Source organism: Bufo bufo, chromosome 1, assembly GCF_905171765.1.
Source record: "Bufo bufo chromosome 1, aBufBuf1.1, whole genome shotgun sequence".
Lineage (NCBI taxonomy): Eukaryota > Metazoa > Chordata > Amphibia > Anura > Bufonidae > Bufo > Bufo bufo.
This window is the reverse complement of record NC_053389.1, coordinates 208,199,350-208,226,434: the sequence shown is the minus strand read 5'-3', so window position 1 is coordinate 208,226,434 and position 27,085 is coordinate 208,199,350. Positions and strand designations below refer to the sequence as shown.

At 43.5% G+C, this 27,085-nt stretch overlaps 1 long non-coding RNA gene across 1 annotated transcript; it reads left to right on the top strand.

Annotated features, from left to right (window-relative positions):
- Positions 1-465: 465 nt before the first annotated feature.
- On the top strand, positions 466-26,486 carry LOC121003114. The gene is made up of 3 exons (XR_005779421.1): positions 466-586; positions 19,347-19,354; positions 26,476-26,486. It is a non-coding gene; the product is annotated as an uncharacterized LOC121003114 (long non-coding RNA).
- Positions 26,487-27,085: the final 599 nt, after the last annotated feature.

Below are 27,085 nucleotides of genomic sequence, written 5' to 3'. Positions count from 1 at the left end.
TTGAGTTTAGACCTTGAGATGAAGTTCAATGGCAGCTTTACTTAAGTAAACATTTTTCCAAAACAGATTTCAGGCATTATTTTGGTTCCAGCAGGCTTTAGCATTAAAATGGCTGGCAAACTCAACTCTGCTATATCTGACTCTGCTGTCCTGACAAGCTTAATTAGTGTATTTGCTTTCTTCGTGATGCTGTACTTCACTCTTTGGTCGGGCTTATGTTCAGCCAAGGGATGTGGTAGAATCCGGTGAGCTCCAACACACACCAGCACACAAACACTAGCACTAGAACCAGTTATAACTGGTCCCCACCCTTCCTCCAGGAAATAGGACTCGCCCACTTCTCTAAAGAGGGGGGTTAGAATAGAATGGTCAGCTCCATTCTACATAATTACAGTTTTGCTGGCTTGCTGCCACCTGCTGGTGAACTAGGCATATTACATGTTATAAACAGTTTTAAACATTATAAATGCACAGTGTGGAGAACCTGGAATAAATACAAAGGATGACTTTATGTTAGACCATTAAGGACAGTAACAGGGTATAAGAGTGGCAACACCACTCTGGGGTGTTACATATGCGGTCGCTCGTCCCCATACTGACTAGCGGTTTGCTGGCAGCAGCTTGTGATTACACAGCATGATCTTCCGCCAGCAAACTATGATCTTTAAGTGTGCTTAAAAATCACAATTGCCCGATTAACTAGCATTTGCTCATTCATCGGGCAATCAGCAGCAGTATTAGACTGCCGTATCATTGTTAACGAGCGTTCACAGGAATTGGCCAGTCGGTCACCCTTATTTCTGTCTGTGGTGATAATGATCATGGCTACTGAAAAATTACCTGTACAGAACAGGAAACTGTTCTGTACTATAAGGCCTAGAGGACAGTGTGAAAATTGCAGGATTATATACACTTTTTAAATATAGATAGTGACAAGGAAAAAAAAAATGTTTCAACACAAAAATCTGATTTGAAACTATTCCCTTTAATCCATAAAAGTTGGGGGAAATTCCTATATCTAATCCAAATAATATCAAGTGCATTCTATTATATATTGAGGTCTAAGCTCTGAAGTGGCCAGTGCACTCTGTTTACAACGTTTTAATGTGTATGCCTCAGGGTTCACAGTAGTATGGTTGGAGTTATTGTTGTCCTGTGGAATTTTTTTTTAACAACTATTTTCAGAGGGTATTGCTTGATTTTATTTCTGCTCAACATGATATCTTTAAAGGGCTTTGCCACTTTCAGGTGAAATAAGCTGATATGAACTGGCATAGGAAACATATCTACAGGCACTAGAATCTTTTTTATGCACCCTTACTGCCACTTTTATACTTTTATCTTCCTAAGTTGAAATAAACATGTTATCTACCTAACAAAAGGTTTTCCCACAGGTGTCACTGACAATATCTACCCTGACACTTGTAGAAAACATGTACAATTCTTAAGAGATTACATATGTGTAACAGTTATTTCTGAGGAGACATAGACGTGTGCACCCTTGAGCCTGTATTACACTGGCCAATTGTCGGCTAGTTCATTGTTAACAAGTAGAGATGAGCGAATTGAAGCTGAAGAAGTGGAATTCGATCCGAATTTCAGGAAAAATTTGATTCGCAATGAATGTGAATTTCCTCGCGCTTCGTGGTAACGAATCACAATTTTTCCTAAAATGCGGCTACATGTGTGAGGACATGGGGCAAGGAACTCTGGGAAGGCGGGCTGACCCATAATACCATGCATGCAGCCAATCAGCAGCCAGCCTTGTGATGTCACAGCCCTATAAATATGGCGACCATCTTAGAGTCAGACATTTTCAAGCGTTCTGAGTGCAGGGACAGACGTGAGAAGGTGCTAGGGACAGTGCTAGAAAAGCGATTTACAAGTGCAGGGAAAGATTATTTGGGGATCCAAATAGCCTTTATACAGCTCTGTCATTCCAGCAATTTGTTCTAGGGGTGCAAGTGCTATGTTGAAAAGCCTTTAGTGGCTTATATCTTTTCAAACAAGAAAAATATATACGCAGTTCACTTCTGCAGTTATATGTGTTGAAAACGTTTACTGTCCTATTTCAGTACAGAAAGAAAAATATATACGCACTTCACTGGTGCACTTATTTGTGGCAAAAGCATTTAGTGGCCTATTTCATTATTTCCGCTGAAAGCGTTTACTGTCCTATTTCAGTACAAAAAGAAAAATATATTCTCAGTTCACGTTGGCGGTTATATGTGTTGAAAGCGTACGGAAAGAAAAAAAATAAGCACTTCACTGGTGCACTTATTTGTGGCAAAAGCATTTAGTGGCCTATTTCATTATAGAAAGAAAAAAGTATACGCACTTCACTGGTGCACTTATTTATGGCAAAAGCGTTTAGTGGCCTATTTCATTATAGAAAGAAAAATATATATGCACTTCACTGGTGTACTTATTTGTGGCAAAAGCGTTCAGTGGCCTATTTCATTATAGAAAGAAAAAAATATATGTACTTCACTGGTGCAGTTATTTATGGCAAAAGGGTTTAGTGGCCTATTTCAGTACAGAAAGAAATATTTATACGCACTTCACTGGTGCATTTATTTCTGCTAAGAGCGTTTACTGGCCTATTTCAGTACAAAAATAAAAATATATTCTCAGTTTACTTCTACAGTTATATGTCTTGAAGCGTTTACTGGCCTATTTTAGTACAGAAAGAAAAATATATACGCACTTCACTGGTGCATTTATTTCTGCTGAAAGTGTTTACTGGCCTATTTCAGTACAAAAAGAAAAATATATTCTCAGTTCATGTCGGCGGTTATTAGTGTTGAAAACGTACAGAGAAAAAAATATATACTCACTTCACTGGTGCACTTATTTGTGGCAAAAGCGTTTAGTGGCCTATTTAATTATAGACAGAAAAAATATGCACACTTCACTGGTGCACTTATTTGTGGCAAAAGCGTTTAGTGGTCTATTTCATTATAGAAAGAAAAAATTATACGCACTTCACTGTTGCATTTATTTCTGCTAAAAGCATTTACTGGCCTATTTCAGTACAAAAAGAAGAATATATTCTCAGTTCACGTCGGCGGTTATGTGTTGAAAACATGGCAGAGTGGCAGCAGTGGGAGGTCGGGAGCCAAACGTGCCCAGGGTAGACCACCTGCTTCGCAGCAGCCTACCTACCCGGTAAGAAGTGGTGCAGGGGTTCACGGAAGTAGCAGTGGTAGAAGTCAGTCAGTGATGCAGTTATATTTGTTATTTTGTATTTCAGTACAAAAATAAAAATACACTCTCAGTTCACGTCGGCGGTGGTTATACTGTATGTCTTGAAAGTGTTTAGTGGCCTATTTCAGTACAAAAAGAAAAATACATTCTCAGTTCACATTGGCAGTGATTATATGTCTTGAAAGCGTTTAGTGGCCTATTTCAGTACAAAAATAAAAATATATTCTCAGTTCACATCGGCGGTTATATGTGTTGAAAGCATGGCTTGGAGTCAGCAGGGTGGCAGCAGTGAGTTAGCAAGGTGGCAGCAGTGGGAGGTTTGGAGCCAAACGTGCCCAGTGGGACCACCTGCTTTGCAGCAGCCTACCTGCCCCAGGGGTTCATGGAAGTAGTGGCGGTATCAGTCAGTCATTGCGAGCGGTTATATGTGTTATTTTGTATTTCAGTACAAAAAGAAATATATATTCTCAGTTCACTTCGGCAGTTTGTTTTGAAAGCATTTAGTGGCCTATTTCAGCACAAAAAGAAAAATACATTCTCAGTTCACATCGGCGGCGGTTATATGTCTTGAAAGCGTTTAGTGGCTTATTTCAGTACAAAAACAAAAATATATTCTTAGTTCATGTCGGCGGTTATGTGTTGAAAACATGGCAGAGTGGCAGCAGTGGGAGGTCGGGAGCCAAACGTGCCCAGGGTAGACCACCTGCTTCGCAGCAGCCTACCTACCCGGTAAGAAGTGGTGCAGGGGTTCACGGAAGTAGCAGTGGTAGAAGTCAGTCAGTGATGCAGTTATATTTGTTATTTTGTATTTCAGTACAAAAATAAAAATACACTCTCAGTTCACGTCGGCGGTGGTTATACTGTATGTCTTGAAAGTGTTTAGTGGCCTATTTCAGTACAAAAAGAAAAATACATTCTCAGTTCACATTGGCAGTGATTATATGTCTTGAAAGCGTTTAGTGGCCTATTTCAGTACAAAAATAAAAATATATTCTCAGTTCACATCGGCGGTTATATGTGTTGAAAGCATGGCTTGGAGTCAGCAGGGTGGCAGCAGTGAGTTAGCAAGGTGGCAGCAGTGGGAGGTTTAGAGCCAAACGTGCCCAGTGGGACCACCTGCTTTGCAGCAGCCTACCTGCCCCGGAAGTAATGGTGTAGTGATGCAGGGGTTCATGGAAGTAGTGGCGGTATCAGTCAGTCATTGCGAGCGGTTATATGTGTTATTTTGTATTTCAGTACAAAAAGAAATATATATTCTCAGTTCACTTCGGCAGTTTGTTTTGAAAGCATTTAGTGGCCTATTTCAGCACAAAAAGAAAAATACATTCTCAGTTCACATCGGCGGCGGTTATATGTCTTGAAAGCGTTTAGTGGCTTATTTCAGTACAAAAACAAAAATATATTCTTAGTTCATGTCGGCGGCGGTTAAATGTCTTGAAAGCGTTTAGTGGTCTATTTCAGTACAAAAGCAAAAATACATTCTCAGTTCACGTCGGTGGCGGTTATATGTGGTAAAATCTTTATTGAAGTATTTCGGTCGAAAAACTAAATGTATTCAGCGGTCAGCGCTGCGGTTATATGCGGTCAAATCTCCATGATGTCTCCATGATAAATCTGCAGCGTGGGGGCCCCGTGTGGCTTCTACACACTTTCAAAATAATCCTTCAGCGAGGCGAATAGATGCCGGATGACTGGGACGCTCCATGACCTTCCCAGGAGCTGCTATCGGGAGCAGCGGTTCATTTCTGAGATGTCTGTATAGTGCGGGGGGAATCCGAAGACCCTCTCCATCTCCATGCTCTGTTATATGTGGTAAAATCTTTATTGATGTATTTCGGTAGAAGTTATATGCGGTAAAACCTTTTGGGACGTATTTCGTTCGAAAAACTAATTTTATTTAGCGTTCAGCCCTGCAGTTATATGCGGTCAAATTTTTATTAATGTATTTCGGTCAAAAAACACATTTTATTCAGCGTTGCAGTTACAGTGGGATGCAAAAGTGTGGGCAACCTTGTTAATCATCATGATTTTCCTGTATAAATCGTTGGTTGTTACGATAAAAAATGTCAGTTAAATATATCATATAGGAGACACACACAGTGATATTTGAGAAGTGAAATGAAGTTTATTGGATTTACAGAAAGTGTGCTATAATTGTTTAAACAAAATTAGGCAGGTGCATAAATTTGGGCACTGTTGTAATTTTATTGATTCCAAAACCTTTAGAACTAATTATTGGAACTCAAATTGGCTTGGTAAGCTCAGTGACCCCTACATACACCGGTGAATGCAATTATGAGAAAGAGTATTTAAGGGGGTCAATTGTAAGTTTCCCTCCTCTTTTAATTTTCTCTGAAGAGTAGCAACATGGGGGTCTCAAAACAACTCTCAAATGACCTGAAGACAAAGATTGTTCACCATCATGGTTTAGGGGAAGGATACAGAAAGCTGTCTCAGAGATTTCCGCTGTCTGTTTCCACAGTTAGGAACATATTGAGGAAATGGAAGACCACAGGCTCAGTTCAAGTTAAGGCTCGAAGTGGCAGACCAAGAAAAATCTCGGATAGACAGAAGCGACGAATGGTGAGAACAGTCAGAGTCAACCCACAGACCAGCACCAAATACCTACAACATCATCTTGCTGCAGATGGAGTCACTGTGCATCGTTCAACCATTCGGCGCACTTTACACAAGGAGATGCTGTATGCAAGAGTGATGCAGAGGAAGCCTTTTCTCCGCCCACAGCACAAAAAGTGCCGCTTGAGGTGGGCTAAAGCACATTTGGACAAGCCAGCTTCATTTTGGAATAAGGTGCTGTGGACTGATGAAACTAAAATTGAATTATTTGGGCATAACAAGGGGCGTTATGCATGGAGGAAAAAGAACACAGCATTCCAAGAAAAACACCTGCTACCTACAGTAAAATATGGTGGTGGTTCCATCATGCTGTGGGGCTGTGTGGCCAGTGCAGGGACTGGGAATCTTGTCAAAGTTGAGGGACACATTGATTCCACTCAGTATCAGCAGATTCTGGAGACCAATGTCCAGGAATCAGTGACAAAGCTGAAGCTGCGCCGGGGCTGGATCTTTCAACAAGACAACGACCCTAAACACTGCTCAAAATCCACTAAGGCATTTATGCAGAGGAACAAGTACAACGTTCTGGAATGGCCATCTCAGTCCCCAGACCTGAATATAATTGAAAATCTGTGGTGTGACTTAAAGAGAGCTGTCCATGCTCGGAAGCCATCAAACCTGAATGAACTAAAGATGTTTTGTAAAGAGGAATGGTCCAAAATACCTTCAACCAGAATCCAGACTCTCATTGGAACCTACAGTAAGTGTTTAGAGGCTGTAATTTCTGCAAAAGGAGGATCTACTAAATATTGATTTGATTTCTTTTTTGTGGTGCCCAAATTTATGCACCTGCCTAATTTTGTTTAAACAATTACCGTATTTTTCGCCCCATAAGACGCACTTTTTCTCCCCCCAAAATGGGGGGGAAATGCCCCTGCGTCTTATGGGGCGAATGCTTGCAGTTTTACATCGCAAGCTGCGATGTATGAGCGAGCGGGGACTCGGGGAGGGACTGGGAGGAGGAGCTGGGGGCCGGCAATAGCGCCGGGGCGGTGCAGTCAGTGTAGTATAGTCCCGCCCCGCCGCTCCGGTATACTAATATAAGATGTCTTATTCAATTAATAGTTATTAAACATGCCCCCTCACTCCTAATAGTACCTTACATCCTAACAGCTTCTGTAGAATGCAGGCAGGCAGGCCGGGCGGGGATGCAAAAGGTTGCCCAAACTTTCGTATCCCATTGTATATGCAGTAAAATCTTTATTGACGTATTTCGGTCGAAAAACTAAATTTATTCAGCGGTCAACGCTGCGGTTATATGCAGTAAAATCTTTAGTGACGTATCTTGATGAACTTCACGACTCTTCCGGGCTCAAAGCTATCTTGACTCTTTGTCTTCTCATTGTCTGTAGCTACTAGAGGCCTGTTCATGCCAGGCAGGTTCTCCCAGAAGTATCTGGGTCGATGAGCAGCCGATACCGCACTTGCATCAATATTGACAGGATTTGTCTCCAGGTAGAGAGAAATTGTTTTTTGGAATGCTTTCTCCATCGTAACCACGTTGTTGAATCAACAGAAGACTGTCTGATTCTCTCCTGTCTTAGGCAACACTTAATTTTTATCATTACATTTATTAAATATTGAATATTAAATTGAACCAAAGCTTGATTCAAATTATAAGAAAGTAAACCTAAATTCGCAATATATTATCCCAATCTTCGAGGGAAATTCACGGACAATCAATTTGCCAAACCTTTTGTGCCGGAGAACATATATTATTAAATCATGTTTTAAGCAACACTTTATAAAGTTGAGAAATTTTAACCTTCTGTTCTGTTCCATATTCCCTATAAATGAATAGACGTAGCGGTCACTCTGTGGCCTCCTCATGCTGCTGTCACCTCTACAATCTTTTGTCGTCGTACCACTCTGTGACCTCCTCATGCTCTGGCTTCCTCATGCTGCTGCCACCTCCACACTATGTCACCTTGCCACTCTGTGGTCTCCTGATGCTGCTGCCACCTCCACACTCGGTCATTGTGCCAACCTGTGGCCTCCTCCTGATACTGCCGCCGCCACCTCCACACTCTGTCATTGTGCCACTCTGTGGCCTCCTCATGCTGCTGTCACCTCCACACTATGTCACCTTGCCACTTTGTGGTCTCCTGATGCTGCCGCCACCTCCAGACTCTGTCATTGTGCCACCCTATGGCCTTCTCCTGATACTGCCGCCGCCACCTCCACACTCTGTCATTGTGCCACTCTGTGGCCTCCTCATTCTGTGGCCTCCTCATGCTGCTGTCACCTCCACACTATGTCACCTTGCCACTTTGTGGTCTCCTGATACTGCTGCCACCTCCACACTCTGTCATTGTGCCACTCGGTGGCCTCCTCATACTGCTGCCACCTCCACCCTCTGTCATTGTGCCACTCGGTGGCCTCCTACTGATGCTTCTGCTGCCGCCACCTCCACACTCAGTGGCCTCCTCATACTGCTGCCACCTCCAGACACTATCATTTTTCCACTCGGTGGCCTTCTCCTGATGCTGCTACTGCTGCTGCCGCCACCTCCAGACTCTGTAATTGTGCCACTCAGTGGCTTCCTCATACTGCTGCCACCTTCAGTCTCTCTCATTGTGCCACTTGGTGGCCTCCTCATACTACCTCCACCTCCACACTCTGTCATTGTGCCACTCGGTGGCCTTCTCCTGATGCTGCTACTGCTGCTGCTGCCACCTCTAGACTCTGTTATTGTGCTACTCGGTGGCCTCCTCATACTGCTTCCACCTCCACACTCTGTCATTTCGCCACTCGGTGGCCTTCTCCTGATGCTGCTACTGCTGCTGCCGCCACCTCCAGACTTTGTCATTGTGCCACTCTGTGGCCTCCTATTGATGCTACTGCTGCCCCCACCTCCACACACTTTCATTGTGCCACTCGGTGGTCTCCTCATACTGCTGCCACCTCCAGACTCTGTCATTGTGCCACTCGTGGCCTTCTCTTGATGCTGTTACTGCTGCTGCCGCCACCTCCAGACTCTGTCATTGTGCCACTCGGTGGCCTCCTTATACTGCTGCCACCTCCAGACTCTGTTATTGTGCCACTCGGTGGCCTCATCATACTGCTGCCACCTCCACACTCTGTCATTGTGCCACTCGGTGGCCTTATCCTGATGCTGCTACTGCTGCTGCCGCCACCTCCAGACTTTGTCATTGTGCCACTCTGTGGCCTCCTACTGATGCTGCTGCTGCCCCCACCTTTACACTCTGTCACCGTGCCACTCGGTGGCCTCCTCATACTGCTGCCACCTCCAGACTCTGTCATTGTGCCACTATGTGGCCTCCTGATGCTGCCGCAACCTCCAGACCCTGTCATTGGGTCACTCTGTGGTCTCCTCATGCTGTTCCCACCCTCCCCACTTCATGACTGGGCCACTATTTTGCCTTTCGGCCTGGCTCATTTGTTTGACCCTTCTTCTGATCTATCAGAAGGAAGGAAAATTAGACGAACAACGGATCCTGTCTGTGAATCAGCTGTAAGGCCTGCATGGTCCATCAGAATTGGCTTATGATTTGGTAGCCAAAAGTACTCAGGAGTGAGTACAAAAAACAGAAGACATGCAAATATTCCATTCACGTGTCATCTCTGTTTTAGATCCACTCCTGGTTTTTTTGGCATTAGCAAAACTGATGGATTATTGAGCAAATGCTGACCGAGCGAAGGCGTATGCTCCACAGACAGGATCCGTGTTTTGTGGTTATTGTTCTGATGGATCAAAGGAAGTGCAAATTAATCAGTTACATCAACACAAACTTACTGTTGACACCCTCTCCACTCTGTCAGGGGGCTCTACTTGTATAAGCATTTAATACAACAGGTTCTTCTTGGCACTAACATCGACCTGTAAGGTTGAGTTCATACTTGAGTTATTTGGTCAGTTTTGCCCTAATAAGTGAAGTGTGCAGTGATTTTAAGATTTCACTAGCAAAGCAGACTCCCTATGCGTGTTACTACAAGGCACAGTGTTCTACACCACTATAAAGGCTGTCAGCAGCCAGTAAATAGCCTTTTTTTTTAAATGGAATACGTGCAAATATATTCGGATTGATCCAAATTTTTCCCAAAATATTTGGTGAACCGGCGAATTGAATTTTTAAAAAATTTGCTCATCTTTATTAACAAGTATTTGTAGCAACGCTCATTAGTGATGATCTGGCAGTGTAATACTACCACCGATTACCCATGAATGAGCAAACACTTGTTCATCGGGCAATACAGATTTTTAAGCATGCTGAAAAATCATCGTTTACTAGCGTCAGATCATGCTGTGTAACGACAATCTGCCACGGGCAAACAACTAGTCAGTATGAGGAGGAGTGATGGTATAACGATTGCTCCTCCCCATGCTGTGGAGGAGATGACTGCCTGTAATATCAGCGGTCTCCTCTGCTAGCCAGCTAGCGATTGCTTGGAAAAAACGCTTCTTTACCAACAATTGCCTGCGAGATTATTTAATCTAACACATCCCTTACTGCTCCCACCACACAACCACTGTGGTGGCCACAAATGGACACATAATATAGCAAATTCTGTTCCTTTTTAAAAATGGTCCTCTTCTGCCACTATTCTCAGAATATGGCAAGCCAAAAGTAAATGTAGTGAAGGACATATCTGTAAGATAAAAGAAAATTCACTTTTACTGTATAAGTAGTGAGAAGTAGTGAGAAATTCAAACATTTTAAAGATATAGTGAAAATGGGACTCCTAACACAGTGTTTTTGCAAAAACTGGTAAGGCACCACTGAATACCCAATTAGCATATGAATATTCACCTTTAAATATGCGCACTCATTGTTCAGTTTATTCGAGCTGTATGTACTGTAACTTCAGAGAACACTGCTCCAAATAGGGCTATCTATCGGAATAGGAGTATTGTCTCTATGAATAAATCTAGATCTGTTCTTGGGTCTTAATTATTAAAACTTTCTAAGGGGATGTTCCTGCAGTGTTTCCAAAGAGGATTTTAGAACATTTTCTTTAGTGTCAAATTGACTTTAATAGGACTCTGCTTTGCAGAAAAAAAAAACACAGTTAGGTCTCATGCACAGGACCGTATGTATTTTGCGGTCCGCAAAAACCACAACTGCAAAAAATATAGATGACATCCGTTTGCATTCCGTATTTTGCGGAACAGAACAGCTGACCCCTAATAGAACAGTACTATCTTTGTCCGTAATGCGAACAATAATAGGACATGTTTTATTTTTTTGCGGAACAGAAATGCGGACATACGGAAACAGAATGCACACTTGGTTCAGGGTTTACAACAAGGCATTGTTAACAAAATTGAATTTGAGTATTTACTTCCCAAAGCCCCTCAAACCGCTACTTTTTATTGTCTACCCAAGATACACAAGGGGGTACATCCCCTTAGGGGTCGTCCAATCGTATCCGGCATTGATTCCTTGACACATCATAGTGGAATCTATCTAGACAAAGTACTTTGTGACTTTGTCTGGACTTTACCATCTTTTACTAGGGATACGATGGACTTTCTTCGCAAAATAGAAACCCTAACAGTTAACCCCAATAGTATCTTGGCGAGTATAGACGTGGAATCGCTCTATACTTCGATTCCACATGATCGAGGAATTGGAGCCATCACCTATTTTCTAAATTCCAGAGGGACTCAGTTTTCTCAACATTACGAATTTATTTTATGTCTCTTGGAATACACCTTAACCCATAATTTTTTTATTTATTTAATGGTTCCTTTTACCACCAGCTCAGGGGGACTGCAATGGGGAATTCATGTGCACCCACATAGGCCAACCTCCTCCTGGGCTGGTGGGAGGATAGATACGTCTTCCTAGATCAGCACCAATGGTGGAACGACCATATCGCCTTTTGGACTCGTTACATCGACATTGTTTTTCTGATCTGGGAGGGCAGTATACCCGCTTTTCATAAGTTTATCAATACCTTAAACCAAAATGACATTGGCTTTAGTTTCACCTTTGAGACTCAGACGGAACAAATTACATTCCTCGACGTAGTGGTGAAAAAAAGAACCCTTAGCACGTCGGTACATCGAAAACAGACGGCTACCAACAGTATCCTTCATTGGGATAGTCACCATCCCAATGCTGTAAAGAGGGGGATCCCTAGGGGACAGTACCTGCGAGTTCGCAGAAACTGCTCCTCGGGAGGAAGTTTTTATTCAGAATAAAATAATTTAAAAAATAGACTGTCACAGAGAGGTTATCCACTGAGTCTCCTAAGGGAGTCCTTCCAATTTGCAGAGTCCAAGAAAAGGGAAGACCTCCTGACGCCAAGGCACAGGGATAAGTCAGACGAGGGTCTGATACGCCTGATTTCCACCTTCGATTCTGGCAACAAGGAAGTGGTATCTATTTTGAAAAGACACTGGACAATACTCACGATGGACCCAGATCTAACGCAGGTGATTAGGGAATATCCCCAAGTTACCTACCGGAAAGGAAGGAGCTTGCGGGATTGTTTAGTTCATAGTCACTATGAGGGCCCTAAGAAAGAGGGTACTTGGCTAGACCGCAAGCCTTTGGGCGTTTTTAAATGCGGATCTTGCAAGACCTGTAATTTTATCAACACCGTGAAGACAGTAACCTGTTCCGTTACACAACGTCCCTTTGCTATTTGGGACTTTGCAAATTGCAAAACGAAAGGCGTTATATATATTTGCCAATGTATATGCCCCATGGACTACATTGGCAAGACAAAAAGAGAATTTTGGAGAAGGGTCTGCGAGCATATTAATGACATTAAAAAATTAAAAGACACACCTGTAGCCCAACATTTTAACAACTACCACGGGGGAGATGTGGGCTCTGCTCGCTTTTCTGTCCTCGAGGTGGTCCCCCTCCCTGAAAGAGGCGACTGGGACAAAAAGATTATTCAAAAAGAAACAGCATGGATTTATCGTTTTCAGTCCCAGTCCCCCCTTGGCCTAAATGAAAGAGTAAACTTTACATGTTTCATCTGAATTTCCCTGTCCGTTAAAAATATACCTCTCTTCAGGAATAATTTAGTAACCATGTATGTGGGCCCTTTAACTGGCCTGATTGATGCGAGAAGCATCTCTTTTTTCGATGAACATATATCAGTTCTGTATATCTCTTTAAAACTTGGTGTCTTCCCCTTTCCTATATTGTTATTAGGGAGACGACCCTAGTAATTGTTATCTTTTGTCATATCCATTGTTAATTGGGGAACCTTTTTGTGTGATTGTCCCATGTCTCTGGTCCGTGTGGCGGAGGCCATTTTTACATAATAAAACCTGGAGCCGTTTTTCCTGCTGTATATGAATGATGATCCTACTATCCCCGATCACCTTTTATGCAGTCCTTATGCCCGGCACCCCTGTAGAGACCTTGCGTCTCTCGATGCGTTCCACCGCGATGCGCTCCATCTAAAGGCCGGAAATGACGTCTAGGAACTTCCGGTTTTGGCACTGAACCGCATGCGGTTCACGATGCGTGCCATATCACCCGAAGTGACCTAGACAAGAGGATATGCATTCCAGCATGCGGTCCAGATGCCAGAAGTAGTTACCCGGCATCCGGAAGTCAGGTCTGGGTTAGCGCTATATTCTAAATAAATGGCACCACAACGGCCAGAGACAGCTTGGCCCAAGCAACCTGTTTTTTGTGGGGGATCAATCACCTGCCCATATGTAAGTAGGACCGGTTTCTCTCTTGTTCAGATGCACTTTTTTGAATAATTTCGCTGCAGGACATGGTCCTCTTACTGATTATGCATGTATTTACTCCCTCCAGGTATCATTAGTGGAATATTCCTATTATATAGTGGTCCACAAAAACTTGTTGTTCACATCTGGCTTGGAGCTAAGTATCATTTTTGTATCACATTCCATATCTCATTTACTGTATCCATCCTGGTATTGAAATTACCCCCTGATGAGCCTAAAAAGTTCTAGGCGAAACGCGTCGGGGGTTTTTGTTGGTTTGATTATTTTTGTGAGAAAGTGGTAGTGGTATCCATTTACTAGGATAACCACCCACATTCCATATGTATTTTATCTTTTCCCTGATTAGGGCTTATTAGGGACCGGATAGCATTAGGTTCGGGGACAGGGAGACTCCACCATCAGGGGGTCGCCCTGGGCTAAGCAGTCTGTAGGCCAACTAGGGTAAGTGATCTCTGCCCTGCCCTGTCTAATCGACCTTGGTCCCTTCGCCGGAACCTCTTGTTCTATCCTGTCACCATGAAGGTTTTCTTCTAGGGGTCACTACTCCCTTGTAAAGAAATCCTTGTAATTGTAGTGCACAATTGTTGGTATATATTTACCTATACCCATTTGATTATTATTAAAGGTATTTTTAAAAGTCACGTTCTTTACCCAATGAAACTGTGTACCTTCAGTTTTTTTTGCTGACCCATTGAAATGAATGGTTCCGAAAACGGTCCGCAAAAAAATGGAATGGACACGGAAAGAAAATACGTTTGTGTGCATGAGGCCTTAGGCCTTTTGCACACGACCGTATGGCTTTTTCTGTATTTTGCGGTCTGTTTTAAAAGGATCTGTTTTTCAGGTTTTTTTTGTTTCAGTAGTGGTAGCTGCAAATACAGTGAAGGAGTTTAAGCATGCATGGGATAGGCATAAGGCCATCCTTCACATAAGATAGGGCCAGGGGCTATCCATAGTACTCAGTATATTGGGCAGACTAGATGTGCCAAATGGTTCTTATCTGCCGACACATTCTATGTTTCTATGTTTCTGCTTCCGTTCCGCTTTGCCGTTTCGTTTTTCTAATCGCAAATGGAAACGGAAGCATACAATAATGTTTAAACAGTAAGTACATAAAAAAATTACACTAGTCTTAACATTTTCAATAGATGGTTCCGCAAAAACGGAATGGTTACGGAAGACATACGGATGCATTCCGTTGTTTTTTTGCGGAACCATTGACTTGAATGGAGCCATGGAACATGATTTGCAAGCAATAATAGGACATGTTCTATCTTTGAACGGAATGGAAATATGGAAACGGAATGCATACTGAGTACCTTTCGTTGTTTTTGCGGACCAATTGAAGTGAATGGTTCCACATACGGACCGCAAACGGAACACAAAAGAACGGAAACAGAAAAAATAAAAACGTTCACGTGCAAGAGGCCTTAACATGACCATTCTTGCTGTGTTTCCATACGGAACATCTGCTGGTTGACCACATGCAGATTAATGGCATATCTGTGATGGAAAGGATCATGAGTCAGCCTCGGATTTCTGTCATGAATTCCAAGCCAAATACTAGTGAGAGAATTGAAGCCAAACGAATTGACTTTGATCTGAATTTTAGAAAAAACTACATTCACCGTGAAGCCGAATTTCCTCACACTTCGTGTTAACTAATCTATTTTTCCTGAAATGTCGTTAAAAAAAGCATACTCAACTCAACTCAACCAATTGCTTGCGGAGATGTCTTGATTGAAGATACCATGCAAAATCTTGCGCGGGGTGAGATGTCACGTCTGGAGTTGAGCGAACCCGAACTGTAAAGTTCGGGTTCGTACCGAACTTTAGGGTTTTCGGCACCCGGACCCGAACATTTACGTAAAAGTTTGAGTTTGGGTTTGGGTTCGGTGTTCGGCGATTTTTATGGCACTTTTTGAAAAGCTGCAAAGCAGCCAATCAACAAGCGTCATACTACTTGCCCCAAAAGGCCATCACAGCCATGCCCACTATTGGCATGGCTGTGATTGGCCAACTGCAGCATGTGACCCAGCCTCTATTTAAGCTGGAGTCACGTAGCGCCGCCCGTCACTCTGCTCGGATTAGTGTAGGGAGAGGCTGCTGCTGCTGTGAGGGAGAGATCAGGGAGAAATCTTATCAAGAACTGGTTTATGTACTCAGCGATCGACAGAAAAAATGTTTTGTGGGTGCAGTGCACAATTTTGTTCTTCAGTTAGTCAATATCAATACATGATCGGCAGCCATTTTATGCAACGATAGTGCACCAGCATAGGCTATCTGCAAGTCCAGAAATACAGTGAAAAAACACTCTAAATATACTGCACATCTGGGATTAGACAAGCATAAGTGACTGTCACATTTAGGACAGAAATACAGCTTTTTAGTTAGGGTGAAAAAACCCTCTAATATACTGCACATCTGGGATTACACTTGCATAAGTCACTGTCACATTTAGGACAGAAATACAGCTTTTTGGTTACTGGAGTGACAAAACCCTCTAATATACTGCACATCTGTGATTACACGTGCATAAGTCACATTTAGCACAGAAATACAGATTTTTGGTTAGGGTGAAAAAATCCTCTAATATACTGCACATCTGTGATTACACGTGCATAAGTCACTGTCACATTTAGGCCATAAATACGGCTTTGGTTACTGGGGTGAAAAAACCCTCTAATATACTGCACATCTGTGATTACACGTGCATAAGTCACTGTCACATTTAGGACAGAAGTACAGCTTTTTGGTTACTGGGGTGAAAAAAAACCTCCAATATACTGCACATCTGTGATAACACGTGCATAAGTCAATGTCACATATAGGACAGAAATACAGCTTTTTGGTTAGGGTGAAAAAAGCCTCTAATAAACTGCACATCTGTGATTACACATGCATAAGTCACTGTCACATTTAGGACAGAAATACAGCTTTTTGGTTAGGGTGTAAAAAGCCTCTAATATACTGCACATCTGTGATTACACGTGCATAAGTCACTGTCACATTTAGGCCATAAATACGGCTTTGGCATACTGGGGTGAAAAAACCCTCTAATATACTGCACATCTTTGATTACACGTGCATTTGTCACTGTCACATTTAGGCCATAAATACGGCTTTGGCATCCTAGGGTGAAAAAACCCTCTAATATACTGCACATCTGGGATTAGACATGCATAAGTGACTGTCATATTTAGGCCATAAATACGGCTTTGGCATACTAGGGTGAAAAAAGCATCTAATATACTGCACATCTGGGATTTCACGTGCATAAGTCACTGTCACATTTAGGACAGAAATACAGCTTTTTGGTTAGGGTGAAAAAACCCTCTAATATACTGCACATCTGTGATTACATGTGCATAAGTCACTGTCACATTTAGACCATAAATACGGTTTTGGCATACTGGGGTGAAAAAAGCATCTAATATACTGCACATCTGTGATTACACGTGCATAAGTCACTGTCACATTTAGGACAGAAATATAGATTTTTGGTTACTGGGGTGAAAAAACCCTCTAATATACTGCACATCTGTGATTACACGTGCATAAGTCACTGTCACATTTAGGCCATAAATACGGTTTTGGCATACTGGGGTGAAAAAAGCCTCTAATATACTGCACATCTGTGATTACACGTGCATAAGTCACTGTCACATTTAGGACAGAAATACAGCTTTTTGGTTAGGGTGAAAAAAGCCTCTAATATACTGCATATCTGTGATTACACGTGCATAAGTCACTGTCACATTTAGGCCATAAATACGGTTTTGGCATACTGGGGTGAAAAAAGCCTCTAATATACTGCACATCTGTGATTACACGTGCATAATTCACTGTCACATTTAGGACACAAATACAGCTTTTTGGTTATTGGGGTGAAAAAACCCTCTAATATACTGCACATCTGGGATAAGACGTGCATAAGTGAGTGTCACATTTAGGCCACAAATACCGCTGTCATATAGAGTTAAAAAAATAAATAAATAGATTGCAATAATTTATATTGGCGGTTAATTATTTTTAAAATACTTAACCACTTTTTACTATTCTTTGTGAACGCTAACTATGAGGCAAACATCTAATAAGGGATGCAGTCATGGTCGTGGTGGTGGTGTTGGTGGAGCCTCTGATGCAGAGAGAGGACGTGGCCGTTCTGCCACAGCTACACGTCCTACTGAACCTGCTACCTCAGGTCCCAGTAGCCGCCAGAATCTACAGCGATATTTGGTCGGGCCTAATGCCGTTCTAAGGAAGGTAAGGCCTGAGCAAGTACAGGCGCTAATCAATTGGGTGTCCGACAGTGGATCCAGCACGTTCACATTATCTCCCACCCAGTCTTCTGCAGAAAACGCACAGGTGGCACCTGAAACCCTTGCCCATCAGTCTGTCACATCACCCCCGTGCATATCGGGGAACCTGTCTGAGCCTCAAGTCATGCAGCAGTATCTTATGCTGTTTTAAGACTCTGCTGGCAGGGTTTCCCAAGGGCATACACCTAGCCCTTCCCCAGGGTTGGAAGACATAGAACGCACAGACGCACAACCACTTATGTTTCCTGATGAGGACATGGGAATACCACCTTAGCACGTCTCTGAAGATGACGAAACACAGGTGCCAACTGCTGTGTCTTTCTGCAGTGTGCAGACCGAAAAGTAGGTCAGGGAGGAAGACTGGGTGGAAGATGATGCAGGGGACGATGAGGTCCTAGACCCCACATGGAATGAAGGTTGTGCCACTGACTTTCAGAGTTCGGAGGAAGAGGCAGTGGTGAGACCGAGCCAAAAGCGTAGCAAAAGAGGGAGCAGGGTGCAAAAGCAGAGCAGCCGTCACCAAAACAGTTCGCCTGCTACTGGCCACCGTCAACAGGGACTGAGCACCCCAAAGGCAGCTTCAAGGAGTTCCCTGGCATGGCACTTCTTCACACAATGTACTGACAACAAGAGCCGAGTGGTTTGCACGCTGTGCCATCAGAGCCTGAAGCGAGGCATTAACGTTCTGAACCTTAGCACTAGTGTTGATCACGAATATTCCAATTGCGAATTTTAATCGCGAATATCGGCACTTCGAGAATTCGCGAATATTTAGAATATCGCTAAATATATTCGTAATCGTGAATATTCGATTTTTTTTTAAATACCAGTTCATGCAATAAAGAAAATAATGCCTGGAGATCATGAATTCGCGAATTCTCGAATATATGTTTAATATTCGCCCAAATATTCGCGAAATATCCCAAATTCGAATATCGCCCCTGCCGCTCATCACTACTTAGCACAACCTGCATGACCAGGCATCTACATGCGAGACATGAGCTGCAGTGGAGTAAGCACCTTCAAAACCAAGAAAGGGCTCAGGCCCCTCCTGCTCCCTCTTCTGCTGCTGCCTTGGCCTCTTCCTCTGCCTCTGGAGGAACGTTGGCACCTGCCGCCCAGCAAACAGAGGATGTGCCACCAACAACACCACCTCCGTCACCAAGCATCTCCACCATGTCACACGGAAGCGTTCAGCTCTCCATCTCACAAACCTTTGAGAGAAAGCGTAAATTCACACCTAGCCACCCTCGATCCCTTGCCCTGAATGCCAGCACGCACGGGTGAGTCGCACTGCGGAACAGTACCACTTCACCACCAATGACTGGGCCTCCATGCAAGATCTGTGTGCCCTGTTGCGCTGTTTCGAGTACTCCATTAACATGGTCAGTGGCAATGACGCCGTTATCAGCGTTACAATACCACTTCTATGTCTCATTGAGAAAACACTTAGGGCGATGTTGGAAGAGGATGTGGCCCAGGACGAGGAGGAGAAAGAGGGGTCATCTCTAACACTTTCAGGCCAGTCTTTTAGAAGTGGCTCAAAAAGAGTTTTTTTGCAACAGCAGAGGCCAGGTACAAACTTGGCCAGCCAGGGCCCACTACTGGAGGACGAGGAGGAGGAGGATGAGGAGGAGGATGGGGATGAAGCATGTTCACAGCGGGGTGGTATCTAACGCAGCTAGGGCCCATCACTGGTGCGTGGCTGGTGGGATACGGAAGACGCAGATGATACGCCTCCCACAGAGGACAGCTTGTCCTTACCTCTGGGCAGCCTGGCACACATGAGCGACTACATGCTGCAGTGCCTGCGCAACGACTGCAGAGTTGCCCACATTTTAACGTGTGCTGACTACTGGGTGGCCACCCTGCTGGATCCCCATTACAAAGACAATGTGCCGTCCTTAATTCCCTAACTGGAGCATGATCAGAAGATGCGCGACTACAGGCGCACGCTGGTAGACGTGCTCCTAAGAGCATTCCCGACTAACGCCGGGGGACAAGTGGAAGCAAAGGCGAAGGCAGGGGAGGAGGAAGAGGTCGCCAACGCAGCTGTGTCAGCGCCAGCACCTCAGAAGGCAGGGTTAGCATGGCCGACATGTGGAAAAGCTTTGTCACCTCGCCGCAACAACCGGCCCCAACTGCTGATATGGAGCGTGTTAGCAGGAGGCAGCATATGAACAACATGGTGGAACAGTACCTGTGCACACGACTACACGTACTGACTGATGGTTCGGCCCCATTCAATTTCTGGGTCTCCAAATTGTCCACATGGCCAGAGCTTGCCCTGTATGCTTTGGAGGGGCTGGCCTGCCCTGCAGCCAGTGTACTCTCTGAACATGTATTTAGCACGGCAGGAGGCATCATTACAGACAGACGCAGCCGCCTGTCCACAGCCAACGTGGACAAGCTCATGTTCATTAAAATGAACCAGGCTTGGATCCCATAAGACTTGTCTGTACCTTGTGCAGAATAGACATTTATACCACCATGAAACATACATTCTTGTACTCAAGTCAAGTGCAATGATTCTTTGTTTTCTTTTTTTTTATTTGTTTCAATATTTTGGGGGCTACCTACCCCAATAAAAAATAAAAAAAAACATTGTTGGCTACCTGTTCCTCCTCCATTGCTGCCTCCATCTACAACACCACATTCACCGCCTCCTCAACCTCCGACTCCATATCCACCTTCGTCTCTGAGTTGCAGGTTAATAATTTGAAATTTTTCGTTATTTTATTTCATTTAAAGTTATTTTCCTATCCACATTTGTTTGCAGAGCAGTTGCCATGCTCTTAAGCACATTTTACTGCCTTTTACATCCCTCTATCCTTTTCAAGGACTATTTTAGAGCCATTTTAATTTAAAAAAATGCAAATTTTAGTGCATTGTCGGGTGACATTTTACCATTTTTGGCGTATACAAACCCCTGCTGTGCCTGGGTGACAGGTGCCTAAATCTCTCAAAATCCTCTGTTGTATTGCTGGGTGACATGATCCCCCTTTTGCCGTGAATGAACCCCTGCTGTACCTGGGTGACAGGGGCCTAGATCTCTGAAAATCCTCAGTTGTATTGCTGGGTGACATAATTCCCCTTTTGCCGTAAATGAAGCCCTGCTGTGCCTGGGTGACAGGGGCCTAAATCTCTCAAAATCCTCTGTTGTATTGCTGGGTGACATAAACCCCCTTTTGCCATGAATGAACCCCTGCTCTGCATTGCTGACAGGGGCCTAAATCTCTCAAAACCCTCTTTTCTATTGCTGGGTGACATGAACTCCCTTTTGCCGTGAATGAACCCCTGCTCTGCATTGCTGACAGGGGCCTAAATCTCTCAATATCCTCTGTTGTATTGCTGGGTGACATGATCCCCTTTTGCCGTGAATGAACCCCTGCTGTGCCTGGGTGACATGGGCCTAAATCTCTCAAAATCCTCTGTTCTATTGCTGGGTGACATGATCCCACTTTTGCCATGAATGAACCCCTGCTGTGCCTGGGTGACAGGGGCCTAAATCTCTCAAAATCCTCTGTTGTATTGTTGGGTGACATGATCCCCCTTTTGCCGTGAATGAACCCCTGCTGTGCCTGGGTGACATGGGCCTAAATCTCTCAAAATCCTCTGTTCTATTGCTGGGTGACATGATCCCACTTTTGCCATGAATGAACCCCTGCTGTGCCTGGGTGACAGGGGCCTAAATCTCTCAAAATCCTCTGTTGTATTGTTGGGTGACATGATCCCCCTTTTGCCGTGAATGAACCCCTGCTCTGCATTGCTGACAGGGGCTTAAATCTCTTAAAATCCTCTGTTTTATTGCTGGGTGACATGAACCCCCTTTTGCCGTGAATGAACCTCTGCTCTGCATTGCTGACAGGGAACTAAATTTTGTGAAAACATCTGTTACTGATCGGAAGATGCGCGACTACAAGCGCACGCTGATGATAGCATTCCCACCTGACAGCGGGGGCACAGTGGAAGCACAATGCGAAGGCAGAGGAGGAGGAAGAGGTCGCCAACGCAGCTGGGGCACCACCAGCTCCAGAGAAGGCAGGGTTAGCATGGCCAAAATGTGGAAAAGCTTTGTCAGCCTTGGAGGTGCTGACCTGCCCTGCAGCCAGTGTATAGTGTGAACGTATCTTTAGTATGGCAGATAGCATTATCACAGGCTGCAGCCAATGTGGACAAGCTTACGTTTATTAACATGAACCAGGCATGGATCCCACAGGACTTGTCCGTACCTTGTGCAGAATAGATATTTATACCAGCCTCAACCATCCATTCTTGTACTCAAGTGCACTTATTCTTTGTTTTATTTTGTTATATATCCCAATATTTTGGGGGATACCCCAATTTAAAAATAAAAAATAACACAAATCAGTGTTGGCTACCTATTCCTCCTTCACCGCCGCTTCCACCTACACCGCCACGTCAACCTACACTGCCACATACACCCATCCACCGCCTCCTCAACCTCCTACTCCTAGATCCAGATTGTTATTTTTAATTTTTCTGTATTTTATGTTATTTTAAGTCATTTCCCTTAACCTCTTAAGGACACATGACGTACCGGTACGTCATGATGCACTGGTACTTAAGGACACATGACGTACCGGTACGTCATGTGTTGTTCCGATCACTGCCGCCCGGCCGGCAGTGATCGGAACCCGGTGCCTGCTCAAATCATTGAGCAGGCACCTAGGCTAAATGCGCGGGGGGGTCCCGTGACCCCCCCATGTCGGCGATCGCGGCAAACCGCAGGTCAATTCAGACCTGCGGTTTGCTGCGATTTCTGCAGTTTCTGGTCCCCGCGGTCCCTGACCGCGGAGATCAGAAACTTTTTATGCCTAAAAAAAGTTTTATTCACCCCCCCCTGCACCCCCGAATGATTTTTAGGGTGGCGGGAGGTGCAGGGGGAGGGTTGCGGGCGGTGTGGGCGGTGCGGGAGGCGGGCGGTGCGGCAGGCGGGATCGCGATCCCCCGCCCGCCTCCCCTTGAAAATTCATTGGTGTTCAGTGGGTATACCAGGGTGCCAGCACATTGCTGGCACCCTGGTATAAACGGCTGACATCTGCGATGCGATGTCAGCCGTTTAACCCTTTCCATACAGCGGTCCGTACGGACCGCTGTATGGAAAAAGTTAACAGCGCAGGGAGCTCCCTCCCTCTCCCATCGGGGGGCTGCTGTGCCTTTGCAGCCCCCCGATGGAGAGGGAGAGAGCCCCCAGACAGCCCCCCGAGAGATCCCCTCCTTACCCTTCCCCGTCTGCGAAGTTCTGAGCAGACGGGGAAGGTTCCCATGGCAACAGGACGCCTCTCAGGCGTCCTGCTGTCCATGGTGCTGAACAGATCTGTGCTAAAAGCATAGATCTGTTCAGTGTAAGTAAAATACAGTGCAGTACAATATATATTGTTCTGTACTGTATTATACAGACATCAGACCCACTGGATCTTCAAGAACCAAGTGGGTCTGGGTAAAAAAAAAAGTGAATAAAAGTGAAAAAAAAGTAAAAATCAAAAAACACATTTATCACTGATAAAAAATGAAAAAAATAAAATTCCCTACACATGTTTGGTATCGCCGTGTCCGTAACGACCTGATCTATAAAACGGTCATGTTACTTTACCCGAACGGTGAACACCATAAAAATAAAAAATAAAAAACTATGATGAAATTAAAATTTTGCTCACCTTACTTCCCAAAAAAGTAATAAAAGTGATCAAAAAAGTCGCATGTACGCCAAAATTGTAACAATCAAACCGTCATCTCATCCCGCAAAAATCATACCCTACCCAAGATAATCGCCCAAAAACTGAAAAAACTATGGCTCTTAGACTATGGAGACACTAAAACATCATTTTTTTTGTTTCAAAAATGAAATCATTGTGTAAAACTTACATAAATAAAAAAAAAGTATACATATTAGGTATCGCCGCGTCCGTATCGCCCGGCTCTATAAAAATATCACATGATCTAACCCCTCAGATGACCACCGTAAAAAAATAAAAATAAAAACGGTGTAAAAAAAGCCATTTTTTGTCATCTTACGTCACAAAAAGTGTAATAGCAAGCAATCAAAAAGTCATATGCACCCCAAAATAGATGCCAATCAAACCGTCATCTCATCCCGCAAAAAATGAGACCCTACTTAAGATAATCGCCCAAAAACTGAAAAAACTATGGCTCTTAGACTATGGAGACACTAAAACATTTTTTTGGTTTTAAAAATGAAATCATTGTGTAAAACTTACATAAATAAAAAAAATTGTATACATATTAGGTATCGCCGCGTCCGTGACAACCTGCTCTATAAAATTACCACATGATCTAACCTGTCAGATGAATGTTGTAAATAACAAAAAAAAAAACGGTGCCAAAAAAGCTATTTCTTGTTACCTTGCCGCACAAAAAGTGTAATATAGAGCAACCAAAAATCATATGTACCCTAAACTAGTACCAACAAAACTGCCACCCTATCCCGTAGTTTCTAAAATGGGGTCACTTTTTTGGAGTTTCTACTCTAGGGGTGCATCAGGGGGGCTTCAAATGGGACATGGTGTAAAAAAAAACAGTCCAGCAAAACCTGCCTTCCAAAAACCGTATGGCATTCCTTTCCTTCTGCGCCCTGCCGTGTGCCCGTACAGCGGTTTACGACCACATATGGGGTGTTTCTGTAAACTACAGAATTAGGGCCATAAATAATGAGTTTTGTTTGGCTGTTAACCCTTGCTTTGTAACTGGAAAAAAAATATTAAAATGGAAAATCTGCCAAAAAAGTGAAATTTTGAAATTGTATCTCTATTTTCCATTAAATCTTGTGCAACACCTAAAGGGTTAACAAAGTTTGTAAAATCAGTTTTGAATACCTTGAGGGGTGTAGTTTCTTAGATGGGGTCACTTTTATGGAGTTTATAATCTAGGGGTGCATCCGGGGGGCTTCAAATGGGACATGGTGCCAAAAAAACAGTCCAGCAAAATCAGCCCTCCAAAAACCAAACGGCGCACCTTTCACTCTACGCCCCGCTGTGTGCCCGTACAGTAGTTTACGGCCACATATTGGGTGTTTCTGTAAACAGCAGAGTCAGGGCAATAAAGATACAGTCTTGTTTGGCTGTTAACCCTTGCTTTGTTAGTGGAAAAAATGGGTTAAAATGGAAAATTAGGCAAAAAAATGAAATTCTCAAATTTCATCGCCATTTGCCAATAACTCTTGTGCAACACCTAAAGGGTTAACGACGTATGTAAAATCAGTTTTGAATACCTTGAGGGGTGTAGTTTCTTAGATGGGGTCACTTTTAGGGAGTTTCTCCTCTAGGGGTGCATCAGGGGGCTTCAAATGGGACATGGTGTAAATAAACCGGTCCATAAAAATCAGCCTTCCAAAAACCATACGGCGCACCTTTCCCTCTACGCCCCGCTGTGTGGCCGTACAGTAGTTTACGGCCACATATTGGGTGTTTCTGTAAACGGCAGAGTCAGGGCAATAAAGATACAGTCTTGTTTGGCTGTTAACCCTTGGTTTGTTAGTGGAAAAAATGGGTTAAAATGAAAAATTAGACAAAAAAATGAAATTCTCAAATTTCCTCCCCATTTGCCAATAACTCTTGTGCAACACCTAAAGGGTTAACAACGTATGCAAAATCAGTTTTGAATACCTTGAGGGGTGTAGTTTCTTAGATGGGGTCATTTTTGGGTGGTTTCTATAATGTAAGCCTCGCAAAGTGACTTGAGACCTGAACTGGTCCCTAAAAATTGAGTTTTTGTAAATTTCTGAAAAATTTCAAGATTTGCTTCTAAACTTCTAAGCCCTATAACATCCCCAAAAAATAAAATATCATTCCCAAAACAATTCAAACATGAAGTAGACATATGGGGAATGTAAAGTCATCACAATTTTTGGGGGTATTACTATGTATTACAGAAGTAGAGAAACTGAAACTTTGAAATTTGCAAATTTTTCCAAATTTTTGTTAAATTAGGTATTTTTTGGTGCAAAAAAAATTATTTTTTTGACTCCATTTTACCAGTGTCATGAAGTACAATATGTGACGAAAAAACAATCTCAGAACGGCCTGGATAAGTCAAAGCGTTTTAAAGTTATCAGCACTTAAAGGGACTCTGGTCAGATTTTCAAAAAATGGCCTGGTCCTAAGGTGTAAAAAGGCTGTGTCCTTAAGGGGTTAAGCACTCTTAAGCACATTTTGATGCCTTTTGCAGCCCTCTAGCCCTTTCCAGGACTATTTTAGAGCCATTTTAGTGCCCAAAAGTTCGGGTCCCCATTGACTTCAATGGGGTTCGGGTTCGGGGTCAAGTTCGGGTCTCGAACCCGAACTTTTTTTTAAACTTCGGCCGAACCCGAACATCCAGGTGTCTGCTCAACTCTAGTCACGTCACCACACCAGCATGCTGTCCGAGAGTGGTAACGTCATCAGTTATGATGTCACCACGCCAAGCCAGTATGATGATGTGATGACATCATCACGTCACTGCTCAAGATTTCGCTCAGTATCTTCAATCAGGATGGCCGCAATGACCTCTCCGCAAGCAAATTCATAAGGTGAGGTAAAGGTAAGGCTTTGAAGAGAACCTGTCACCAAAGATGCAATGCAATCTGAGAGCACCATGTTGTAGAGCAGGAGAAGCCAAGCAGATTGATATATATTTTTGTGGGAAAATATTTAGTAAAACCTGTAGTTTATACATTTATATCTTTGCTTTTTATGTCCTCCTGTGAACATCAGTACAGAGAGGTGTTATCAGTGATTGTTAGCATTGTGTGTATACAGAGATAGCAGTCAGTCACTGATAACCCCTCCGTCCTGTTCCCATGACCCTTCACAGGGCTGCAGATGTAAATGTAAAAATTACACATTTTACTGAATCTTTTCCCATAAAAATATAGATAAATCTGCTCAGCTCCTCCTGCTCGATAACATGCTGCCTTCAGAATACATAGTATTTTTTGGTGACAGGTCCTCTTTAGTATTCATCAGCAATGAACGGCATGATCGCCTTTCCTGTCATTGCAGCTATTACATACAAAGGAATTTGCTTCATGACAAAGTAGTTTATCATAAATCAAATTTCTTTGTGAAATTCGGTGAAGCAGCCAAATCGAATGTTTCAGAACTTTGCTCATCACTACCAAATACACACATATATCCAATATGTTAACGTGATCTAAATTCGGAATCACATATTCAGTTTATTATGCAGTTTTTAGACTCAAAGCAAAGACTGG